Genomic DNA, 12,417 nt, shown 5'->3' with positions numbered 1-12,417 from the left:
GAAATGTGCCTCAGCTCTGTGCTAGAAGCTTAGGTCTCTGCCTCCAATAGCATTTCACTTTCAGGTGGGGACTTTGAACATAAACTCAGACCAACCAAATAATTCTGCACAAGTCACAAAATAAGAATATTTGAAGGAAGAGGTCACTTTGAACTGGAAGATGGTCAAAAAAGACTTGTATAAGAGATGGCAGTGTATTTTGAGTAATGGCCCGGAAGATGCAGTGAGATCTAGACAGGTACAAGTGGAAAATTATAGCAACTAATATTTAGTGAGCACTTACTATAAGCCAGGTATGTCACCAAACCCTTTATACTCGCTGTCTTACTTCATCTTCACAACTGCCCAGTGAGGTGAAAAAGCTATTATCATCTCCTTTTATATGTGAGAAAGCCAAAGTTAAATATCTAGTGTTACAGGGCTGGTGGTAATGATTTCAATGCAGACTGACTCCTGAGTCTACAGTTGTAACTATTACCATTCCAGGCAGAGGGAAATAAGGAACACCGTGGCATGGATTCAAATGGTAGAGCAAGAAGGTGGCAGAGGGAGGGTAAATCACTCGATCAAGAGATGAGTCTTACAGGGAGAGGGAGGGAGGGTAGGAAAACTGCATGATGATGGATTATAGAGGTCTCTGAATGCCATTCTTGGTAGAATAAGATATGTGAGAATGGAACTCCAACTGAGAAGGTGCCAATTAATTCAGGTGGCCCTGACCTGTGAGGCAGAATGGTCTTAATCACCAGAACACTAAATGCTCATTATCCAACCTTTTAATGGGCAGCCTGCAAAAGTTATTCTTGAAGAACCAAGATTTGATCATGCTGTTAAGGGAAAAAGAGAAAAAAAGAAAAAGAATGAAAGAAACAATGCTTTGATCTCTCCCAGACAACAACTCTGTATTTCAGATGCATATTTTCCTATCTTCCAGGTCCCTGGTGGAGATAAAATGAACAAAAGGAAAGAACAGATGGGACTAAAAGCAGAATTTAGCTGATGAAAGAAAAAAGCAAGGCTGGGGGAAGAGTGTATAGAGAAGGACACAGAATTAGACCAAAGGGTTTTGAAATGTAAGGTTATCTCCCCTGCTGAGCTAAATACAAAACAACTCTATTGACTACTTTGCAAAGTAAAGTGGCTTTAGCAATCTTGGTGGAGATTGATGCCTGGGAATAATCATATAGATCTTTCAGCAGAAAGGTCACCTGACAGAAACAGGTCAGCTGTAAGAGCCTGGGGTGCAGATATCAGGGCTTCCTTGTGAAAACAAAGTCAGAAACTACTCCAACATCCTAAATGGGTACAAGTGGAAATTGAAACGAGAGAAGGTCAAATGAAAGGACATTGTATTGGGAATTAGGAGAGTGGTTCCTACTTTTCCTGAGAGGATAAATGCATTTCACCAAGGTGACAAGATAAGTGGTGGAGTGCCCAAATCACGTGTCCTGACTCAGGAGAGCATGCTTTCTTCTATACTGAAGAGCTGCAGAATGAGCCAGACATTTATTCAAATTCTAGCTGTGCCACTATTAGATGTGTGACCTTAGGCAAGTTATTTTCCCCCTTGCCATCAAGATTCAAAAAAAAAAAGCAAGTTCTTTGCTCTCAAAGAACTAAAGTAAATCTAACACAAATAGACAAGGTTGAAAAGGAGGAGCCAGTGCTATTCCTTGACTTTCTGCCCAGCATCAGACTCATTGTTATAATTGTAAGTGGGTAAAATGTACTGCTTCAGCAAGCGACAGGCTCTATCTCCTCCTTCAGAGCTGCCAGACTGACTTTCAGAGTTGGTGTGATTGTCTTGGAGAAATGGCAGGAAATGAAGACAGTACCTTCAACACTAGATAGTATTTCCTGCTTACCTGTAGCTGTCTACTGAATTTAGAGCTTTATGTACATGATCTCCTTCAATCCCTCAATAATCCTATGGATTATTATCTCAGTTGTACAAATGAGAAAAGTGAGTTTCAGAAATATTAAGTAACTTGCCCAAGTTTCTACTGGAATTAGCATCTGGCTCGAAGCTACTAGCAAGCTAGGAAGTTCTTATGTGAACAACAATAAAGCTTCCAACTTCCCAGTATATTTACCGTAACCAAACTCAGTCCTCACCAGTACAAACAAGGAGGTCCTGCAGTCCAAACATAGGTCTTAAATCCCAGGCATAATTGCTATTCCCCCATGGAGGAGATTTTTAATGCCAGTTCAATAACTCAGTTGGATTTAACAATTTGCAAGGCACTGGGGTTAAGTGGCAAATAAGCAATAACTTTCCTGTCCTCAAGGTAGTTATAGTTTAATATGAAGCTGACAAGGAAAGAAAATAACAGCAGGTTATTCTAAGACATACTTGGAGCAGTATAGATGTACAAAGGATAGAGACAGGAAAGGAACAGGTAGGGAGACAGTGAGGGGAGACTCTCCTCTCCTTTCCTTCCTTTTCCTTCTTTCTGAGAAGAGAAGGGGGGAGGGAAGAGGAAGGGAGAGAAAGGGAAAAGGAAACAAGGGGTCTTTGAGCACTTTCTAGCATACTCTGTGCTAGGCCATGTATGCCTTATCTCTTAATTCTCCCAACACCCTGTTGTAGGTAGCCTTACTCGCATTAGATCCCTGTTCCAAATCCTGCAGTGGCTTCTCATCACGCTCAGAATGACTTAGTCCTTCCTATGTACCACATGAACTCCTTTACCATGCCTTGAACACAACAAGCTCCTTTTAACCTTACAGCTATTCTCGCCACTCAAAATACTCCCACCCCACTCCCAGATAGCCACACGGCCTGCCTCTCTCCCTCTCTTCCTTCTGATCTCTACTCAAAATTCACTTCCACAGAGAGGCTTTCCCTGACTCCCCTAATAACCTACCTCCCACCTTTATTCTCTGTCTTCTTACTCGGTTTTATTTTTCTTTAAGGCATTTACCATTACCTAACCTTCCCTATAACTTTTTGTTTACTGCCTGTCTCCCAATCCCTCCACTAGAACCTGAGTTCCAACAGAGCAATAATACATCCCTAAAGTCTAAAGAGTGTCTGGCACATAGTAAGTGCTCAAGAAGAAAACTGTCATGAATGAGCTAATAAATCTGTCTTTGCAATAAAAAAAGAACAACAACAACAACAAAAAAAAACCCAAAAAACTGGAGCTGAAAGTTAAGTTCTTTAAGCAGTTCATATAGATGGACCTACTGATATCACAGGGTTGTTATGAGACTCACTTCTACCTCATGCCTTTGGCCTTCAAATTCTCTCTGCTGCCAGATCTTCACATAGCTGGCTCCTTTCCTTCAGAAAGGTTGTCTGTGGTCCCTCTATCTAAAACTGCCCCACACTCCCAGTCACTTTCTATCATGTTACCCTATTTTACATTGTTCATAACATTTACTACTCTCTGACATTATCTTGTTGTCCTTTTTATTGTCTTCTTTAGTAGAATATAAGTACCATGAACTCTGTGACCATATCTTTCTTATTTGTTGGTCCACCCGGAACAGTACAAGTGCAGATTAGGCAATGAAAAACAAACCAATACAGGCATACCTCCTTTTATTATGCTTGGCAGATACTGTTTTTTTTTTTTTTTCTACATATTACAGCTTGTGGCAATCTCACATCAAGCAAGTAAGTCCATCGGCACCACTTTTCCAACATTTTCTCACATCATGTCTCTGTGTCATATTTTGGTAATTCCTCAAATATTTCAAACTTTTTCATTATCAGTATATCTGTTATGTTGATCTATGATCAGTAATCTTTGAAGTTACTATTAGAGCTTGAGGATGTGACTAAATTGTTTCAATGTCATGATAAAATCTTAATGGATGAGGTGTTGCCGCTTATGGATGCACAAAGAAAGTGGTTTATTGAAATGGAAGCTAGTCCTAGTGAAGACGCTGTGACGACTGAGGAAATGGTAACAAAGGATTTAGAATATTACATAAATATCATTGATAAGGCAGCAGCAGGGTTTGAGAGGGTTGACTCCAATACTGAAAGAACTTATATGGGTAAATGCTGCTGAAGAGCATTGCATGCTACAAGGAAATTTTTTGTGAAAGGAAGAGTCAATCGGTGTGGTAAACTTCATTTGTTGTCTTATTTTAAGAAACTGCCACAGCCACCCCAGCCTTCGGCAACCACCATACTGATCAACAGCAGCCATCAATATCAAGGCAAGACCCTCCACCAGCGAAAAGGTTAGGACTTGCTAAAAGCTCAGGTGATGTTTGGCATTTTTAGCAATCAAGAATTTTAAAAATAAAGTATGTACATTGTTGTTGTTGTTTTTTTTACACATTATGCTATTGCATACTTAATAGACTACAGTATAGTGTAAACACAATTTTTATATATACTGGGAAACCAAAATATTCATTTGACCTGCTTTATTACAATATTTGTTGGGATAGTCTGAAACCAAACCCACAATATCTCTGAAGTCTGCCTGTAAATGAAAGAGAGTGTGTACATGGAGATCTCTTGGCACCACTTCTGGTCCATGAGAAGTGCTTACTAGCTATTAATTACTTCTTTTATAATAGTAGAGTTGATTAAAATAGTGATAAGTAAGGTTTTAATAGGCAAAGATCACAGGAAAAGAAATTCGGAATAAAAGGAATAGTAGGAACAGAGGTGGCTTATCTTAGATTGTATCACCCATAAGTCTGTGGTCTGGATTAAAGTAGTAGAAACTGGCCTCAGTGTAATCACAGGGGTTCTGGGAGATTCTGTCACTTCTTATGGATCAAAAACACTGTGTTTCAACCAAGAGCATGGCTTAGGACACCTTCCTGCATAACTCTATGCAATATAAGATATATAAATATTTTAATTTCAGGAATGACACCTAATGTGCAATTTAACTTTCCAACTCTTTACTCCATGCTGACAAAGGTAGTTACTTTCACTTGTGGCAAACAGTTTGGTGAAATTATGAAAGACTATCCAGGATTGGCAAGAAGCAAAACATCAACCAAAGGCAGTAAAACTGGAAATCCACAAGACATGTGGTCTGAAACATATATAATTTTTTTAATTAAAAAAATTTTTTTAAAGAATGAGAGCATGAGCAGGGGAGAGGGGCAGAGGGAGAAAGGGAGAGAATCTAAAGCAGGCTCCATACTTAGTGTGGAGCCCAACATAGGGCTTGATCCCACAACTCCAGGATCATGACCCAAGCTGAAATCAAGAGTCAGATGCTCAACTGACTGAGCATGTGACTGAGCCACATGCTCCTGAAGCATATATACTTTTTAATTAATAATTTAAACAAGAATTGATTCTTCCAGGAGAAAGAATTGAAAGAGGTGATAAAAATTCAAGTTCTAATATAGAGAAAAATGAGTTAAGTATTCATATGATTTCAAGATTCCCTCACAATCAACAGAGAGTAGAGGGTAACTTCCTCATCCTTGAGTAAATCTTTATTTTAGGATTTTGGGGGCAAAACGGCTATTGCCAAAAAAACAAACCCTAAAAAACCTTGATTCATGCGATACCCTACTGCCACAGGCTCCACAACTACTTTGGAAAAAAAAGAGACATGAAGGATGTTTCAAAGAGCAGTGAAATGGGAATAAAAACATCTGTATTCAAACTTTGACTCTGTAGTATGTAAGACTGGAGGGATGGAACAGGAGGGCCAATATGTTGAATCTTTGCTCAAATATCAGTTCCCCAGCTGCCAGTCTATCTCTCTTCTCTGTATTTACACCAATTTCCTTGAGAGAGAAGGGTTAACATGCCCAAGACTTACCTTGGAAAGGCAGATCTCCCAAGAAAGAAATTAGCTTTCTACAAAGGGGCACAGAAACTCAGCAATGGCCTATTGCTTAAAGTAATTAATCCTGGTCAGTGGTGACAAGTCTTGGGCCCCAGTCCCCCAATCATGCCAGACTCCCCAACTTGAATGTTTATCTGAAAAATCCTGCCATTAGTTTGCTAGGTAATACAGCTGCAATCACCAGACTTAGACTTCAGCCCACTAATCACTTCAAAGGAGAGGCTGGTATCCCCGACCATAACTGCTGAGTTAGCAGCATGCAGCTGCAGCCCACTCTTAATGGTGTTGGATCCTGGCTGGCCACCAACAACAGCAAGGAAGAACTGATGCTTGCCCCCATAATTCATCCTAAAAGCCCACATCTCAGGAAGGGAAATCTCTTTGCCAGAATCTGATTTCCAGCCATGTCAGGTTGTTGCATGCTGTCCTAGAATCTTATGAACAGAGGGAAAACACAAAACAAAACCCCATCTGCTACTTTATGCCATTGTAAGTTTTCCCCCAGTGCTGATATGTGTACATTCTGGCTATTTACCCTGGTTCTCACAATATCTCTACTGATAATACTTATCAAGGGAGGAATAATACCTCATGATAACCATTTAGGAGCTTGCTGAAATGGAAAAGGAAGGTTAAAGTATATATATTTTATATATTTATATAAATAAGTATAGTGTATAAACATATATATCCGTCTATATATGTTAAGTTTATTTACTTATTTTGAACACAAGCAGAGGAGGGGCAGAGAGAGAGGGAGAGAGAGAATCCCAAGCAGGCTCTGAGTGGTCAGCACAGAGCCCAATGCCAGGCTAAATGTCCCAAACCATGAGATCATGACTTGAGCTGAAATCAGGAGTCTAGCACTAAACTGAGTGAGCCTCCCAGGTGCCCCAAAATATATTTTTTTACATATAGGCTTATATATGGTTTACTCTATGACTTCTCATATCATATGAGTCTCTGTAGTAAATATGTAAAAATAAATAAATAAAATTATGTATTTTATTTTTGAAATATATTGAAATACATTATATATTTATCTTTGAAACATGTTTTAACATATATATCATATAAAATAGAAGTATATAAATATATATTTTTTCAATGTCATGGATTTATGTATACTTACACATCTTAAATATATATTATATATTAAATATATGTATAATAAATATATTTCTATATAACAAAAATTATATATATTATGTATGAATGAATACATATTTGTGTGTTTTATACATATTTATATAATTGTACTTATGTGTTTTAAAAATATATGTTTATATATAATATTTCTATTTCTGTGCATTTTGGGGTCCAATGATAAGGGACTCAGCCATATCTGCACACAAGCCAGCATGGGTATCCTCAAAGCAAGGCTTTTAGGTAACCTATAGGTAACCTATTTGGAGGCTAACAGAGGTAGGATGCCTGGGACACTAAGCAGAGCTGTGTGAGACTGTCTTGTACTCATGGCAACAACCTCTGGGACTGGGCTGCCTCTGATTCTCATAGGATCTTTGCAAAAGAGTCCATGGATGTGTAATTTCCCTTACCCTTCTGAGCTGTCTGTTTCTTCCAATTTTTTAAATGACCACCCCTTCTATAACTCCACACATGCACACTTTTGCAGTGGATTATGCCAAATATTAGCCTCGGTGTCATAGGCTCATTGTCAGGAGAATCTGTCAGGAGTAATGCCTGTCCCAGAACAGAAACACCAATTCTGCCTCAGTGTCCTAATTAACACCACATTATCTTTGTCTGCCTGTAACCCTGCCTTTAATTCCAATTCAGTTCGAGCTGCTGTTGAAGGTGGCTTATGATACATTCCCACATATTCTTCTCTGTTGTGCACATACCAATTACAAGGAGAGCTGGAATTCTGTACCCAGTCTCTTTCCCATGAAGATCTGGATTTTCTTTTCATCTATTAGGAGTTGTTATGGGTTGAATTATGTTTCAACCAAAAAGAAGTCCTAACTCCTGGTGCCTCAGAATGTGACCTTATTTGGAAACAGAGTCTTTACAGAGGTAATCAAGTTAAAATGAGAGCATTTGGTTGGTCCTAATCAATCTAACTGGACACCTTATTAAAAGAGGAAATTTGGACAGAGAGGCAGACATGCATAGGGAGAAGGTGATGTCAAGAGAGCCAGGGAGAAAATGGTCATTGACAAGCCAAGGAGAGAGGCCTGGAACAGGGATCTTTACTTCACAGCCTTCAGAAGGACTCAACTCTGAAGGTACCTCGATCATAGACCCCAGTCTCCAGAACTGAAACAATATACTTTTTTTGTTTAAGTACCAGTATGTGGTACTTTGTTACAACAGCCCAGTAAACTAATACAAGAGGGGTCTAGAGTTTCCAAATTAGAAATGTGTGTACCTGAACATCAAATCATTGTGGTCATCCAGAGGACACACTGCACTGTTCTGGAAGGCAGCATTCCCAAGGTCATACTGTGACTCACCCCCAAACTGGACAGTATATACTCTGCACAGCCTCACATAGTGTCCCTGACCAAGTCAACTTGTGGATAGAGTCTAATAGCACACAGAATACATCAGTGATGGTCAGGAAGCACGTGCTACATATATTTAAAAATCAGCTTTACATAGGCAAATTAAACATTATAAGAGAATGATGTTAGGTAGGGGAACCTGAATGGCTCAGTTGGTTAAGCACTTGACTCTTGGTTTCAGATCAGGTCATGATCTCATGGGCCATGAATTCAAGCCCCACATCCAGCTCCACACTGACAGTGAGTTCTCTCCCTCTCTCTCTGTCGCTCCCTTATTCGCATGTGTGCTTTCTCTCTTTCTCAAAATAAATAAATAAGTAAATAAATAAATAATGTTGTTATATAGGCACTATTGGGTTTTCACACTGCTTTTAGAATTAGATAATTTAAGCCTTTCCACACTATCTAGAGAGAAGTCCATATGGCTTTGTTCTGGGTTCCCATTGTAACTTCAAGGGAAACTTTCACAGTGTCTGGAGCCCTTGATGTCCTACAAGTGAAGGAGGAGGATGTCCTTAGATTATTTGCAGGAGGAAGCCACTTAGGTGATACCAACCTTGGCTTCCCACTGGAAGAGTGCATCTACAAAAGAAAAGTGATGACATGTATATCATAAATCTCTAGAGAACCTGGGGGAAGTTTCTGCTGGCAGTTCATACCATGGTTGACATTGAAAGCCCGCTGATGTCAGTGTCATATCATCTAGGAATAGGGGTCAATGAGCTGTGCTGAGTGTGTTGCTGCCATTAAAGCTGGCTGCTTCATGCCTGGAACTTTCACTATCCAGATCCAGGCAGCCTTCTAGGAGCTGAGACTTCTGGTGGTTACTGATCCTAGGGATGACCACCAGCCTCTCACAGAGGCTTCTTATGTTAACCTGCCTCCATTTACCTGTGTAACACAGACTCTCCCCTGTGCTATGTGGACATTGTTATCTCTTGAAATAATGAGGGAAGCTCACTCGGTGGGTCTGAAGTGGTGGATACTGGCCCAGGAAGTTTTACACATGTGTTGCACCATTTTCCATGAACACCCATAGGAAGTCATGCCTGATCTCAACTTCTACAAAGATTCTGAAGAAATTGAAGGAAATTGAAAAGAAAACTGCTGAAAAGATGGTGACAAAGAGGAATTTCAGGGTGAATGGACTGCTCCAGTTCCCAAGTTCACTTCTATTCAACGTGAAGTTGCAGACTGACCCAAAGTCATGGTTCTCTCTGTGCCTACTCAGCAGTTCCATACTGAAGACTGGAGTGCTCAGCCTGCCACTGAAGACTAATTGCAGCCCCCACTGCTCAGGCCACTGAATGGATGGGAGCAGACACTGAGTGGTCTCTTAAGCTATTCTTCCAAACACTCAGACAAAACAGAAATAAAGTTGATGGAAAATAAGCAGTTTCTAAAAGTTGTAAAAAAAAAAAAAAACTAGATAACTTAAGGTTAATGGTATATTGGGATGTTTTTTAGCACAAAATTACAAAACCAGAGAATTCACTTGTGGAGTTAACCTATTGGGACACTCACCTGAGTATGAGGTGGGAAAAATGTTTTCATTATCTTTGGAAAGCTGGACTTCCCATATATTTCCCATTGGTCACTGATCCAACAGGATCAGTTCTTCCGGTAAGAAAATGGGTGCAAAGTAAGTAGAAGTGGGTGACTCTAGGTATTGTACTTGAATATTCAGGTAGGTGGGATATAGCACTGTTTTCTGATAATGATATTTAGAAGGCTTAATAATTTAAGCTCTCCCCAGAGTGGAATGGATTTCCTCTTTTGTCCTTTCTGGCACAGGAATATTCAACTAAAAACCAGATTCGTCTGCATATCCATCTCCATAGTAATATTTATTCAGTATTAGGAATGTCCTGTGTATTAAAGTACAAAAAACAGTCATAGTCATATCAATCTGTTCTCAAAGTGTTTACATTGTAGTAGAAGATGTAAGATAGATACAAAGAAAATTTCAAAATATAGAATAAAAAATTATTTGTGTCACAAAAAATACAGTTAAAGTGTCACAGAAGTTGAAGAAGGGAGATATTGTGGAAGTGATGGTATTTAAATGACATAAATTGCTTTAACACGTAGAGAAAATGGCATAAGACAAGAAAGAGTATAAGCTGAGGAATGACTAGAGAACAGGCATGTTTAGGGGAACTAGGAAATATGGTTGAAAAGGTCATCTATGTGTCAACTATGGAGGATTTTAATTACTAGGCTAGGAATGAAAGTTTTATTCTGAAGACCAACAAGAGTCACTCAAAGATGGTGACATTACAGAGTTGTTGTAGAGAAATTCCAGAGACAAGATGCCACCCTATCATATGACTTGTGATGGATCTCTTCCTTCTATAATTGCCTCAGTCTCTGGATTCATATTTAAGAAGAAATAATCTTTCAACAGAGACATGGGTCACATTGGTTGAGTTAAGGCTTGGTTATGGGGAAGCAACAAAATGTTTCTGAAAGTACTGGCTATATCACAGGTGATCACAGAGAGAGACAGCAACGTTCAAGCAACTAAAGGGCATAGTGATCCCAAGCAATGGGGCTCTTCCCTTTCTGCCAATCCCTCTAAGCAAAAAGCCAGTTCAGAGATGTCGTCAGCTTGTCTTTTCACAAATAACAATTTCTCACCAGGAAAGTGATACTTTTCCTCTTTGCCTCACTTCCTGACACATAATTGGTAATCTCTTCCAATACTCAATGGTCTCATAAAAAAAGTTGAACTTGAAGTGTGGTTTCTATAAATCTATTATGAGGAAACATAAATATGCCAAGATGTATGAAGAAGAATGTTAACTGACACTTTGCCTAATTTTTTTAAGTCTGTATTTATTTATTCATTTAAGTAATCTCTACACCCAACATGGGGCTCAAACTCATGATGCTGAGATCAAGCATCACATGCTTTTCCAACTGAGCCAGCCAGGCACCTCCAGCATTGTGTAAACAAGCAAAAGACTGGAAACAATATAAATATCCAGTAGGAGGTGATTGCTTAAGTGGCATACAGCAATACACGAACTACCAGTCACCCAATAAAAAGAATAAATTAAACACACAGACTGTCTTTGACTTACAACTTTCCAAACTTACAATAAAAGGCAAAAGCAATATATGTTCAGTATGAACCATACTTCAAATTCTGAATCTTCTGAATTTTGATCTTTTCCCAGGCTAAGAATAGGCAGTATGACACACTTTCCTGATGCTGGGCAGGAGCAGCAAGCTGCAGCTCCCAGTCAGCCACCCGATCATGAAGGTAAACAACCAAACTACAACCCCTCTGCTTTTCACTTTTAGTACGATATCCAATAAGTTACACAAGATACTCAATATTTTATTATAAACTTATTTTATAATAAAATATATAACTGTTCTGAGCTCAATTAAGGTATGATGTTGAGTAGATTAAGTGTATTAATTACACTTTCAAATGGATAATCAAGATGTGGTATGTATATGTGCACGCGTGCGCACACACACACACACACACACACACACACACACACTGGCTTATTACTCAGTCATAAAAAAGAAAAGAATGAAATCTTACCAATTGCACTACCTGAACAGATCTACAGGGTATTACACTAAATGAAATAAGTCAGCCAGAGAAAGACAATACCATATGATTTCATTCATATGTAGAATTTAAGAAACAAAACAAATGAACAAAGAAAAAAGGGAAACAAAAAAAACGTACTCTTAACTATAGAGAACAAACTGGATGCTTACCAGAAAGGAGATGGGCAAAGGAACTGGTGAAATAGATGAAGAAGATTAAGAGTATACTTATTATAATAAGCACTGATTAACATATAGAATTGTTGAATCACTATATTGTACACATGAAACGAATATAACACTGTGTGCTAATTATATTGGAATTAAAATTTTTAAAATAATAAGCAGCACCTGGGTTGCTTAGTCGGTTAAGTGTCTGACTCTTGGGGCGCCTGGGTGGCTTAGTCGGTTGGGCGTCCGACTTTCGCTCAGGTCATGATCTCACGGTTCGTGGGTTCGAGCCCCGCGTCGGGCTCTGTGCTGACTGCCAGCTCAGAGCCTGGAGCCTGTTGCAGTCTGTGACTCCCTCTCTC

General features: G+C 39.1%; 1 pseudogene; it reads left to right on the top strand.

Moving 5' to 3' along the window:
- The first annotated feature begins 3,839 nt into the window (after nucleotides 1–3,839).
- On the top strand, nucleotides 3,840–9,703 carry LOC120237120 (annotated as a pseudogene).
- The last annotated feature ends 2,714 nt before the right edge of the window (nucleotides 9,704–12,417 follow it).

Source organism: Hyaena hyaena, unplaced genomic scaffold (assembly GCF_003009895.1).
Source record: "Hyaena hyaena isolate Hyena2069 unplaced genomic scaffold, ASM300989v1 scaffold_172, whole genome shotgun sequence".
In the NCBI taxonomy this organism is placed as follows: Eukaryota; Metazoa; Chordata; class Mammalia; order Carnivora; family Hyaenidae; genus Hyaena; species Hyaena hyaena.
Note: the sequence above shows the minus strand (reverse complement) of the source record. Positions and strands in the feature narration are given on the sequence as shown.